Source organism: Solanum tuberosum, unplaced genomic scaffold (genome assembly GCF_000226075.1).
Source record: "Solanum tuberosum cultivar DM 1-3 516 R44 unplaced genomic scaffold, SolTub_3.0 scf00250, whole genome shotgun sequence".
NCBI classification, from domain to species: domain Eukaryota; kingdom Viridiplantae; phylum Streptophyta; class Magnoliopsida; order Solanales; family Solanaceae; genus Solanum; species Solanum tuberosum.
This window is the reverse complement of record NW_006239183.1, coordinates 105,254-105,584: the sequence shown is the minus strand read 5'-3', so window position 1 is coordinate 105,584 and position 331 is coordinate 105,254.

Genomic DNA, 331 nt, shown 5'->3' with positions numbered 1-331 from the left:
GGCGTGAGGTGGGGTGTTAAAGAATGACAAAAGTCCCACATCGGTGGTTAATGAGATGGGTGGACTCCTTATAAGGCTTGGGCAATCCTCCTCCCTTTGAGCTAGCTTTTGGGGTGTGAGTTAGGCCCAAGACCTAATTTAACAGAAACCACTTATTTGTTTTCGTGGAATAACTAATAAAGATGATAATATTGTAGAATCGATCACAAGTCTTTAAATTGCTATCCTACTGTTACTACAGAATAAAAGATGAAACATAACGATACGCGATGATAATCTGTATATGATTAAGGTATGTTTTTCAATTTTTCATGAGGTCTTGGTAACAATA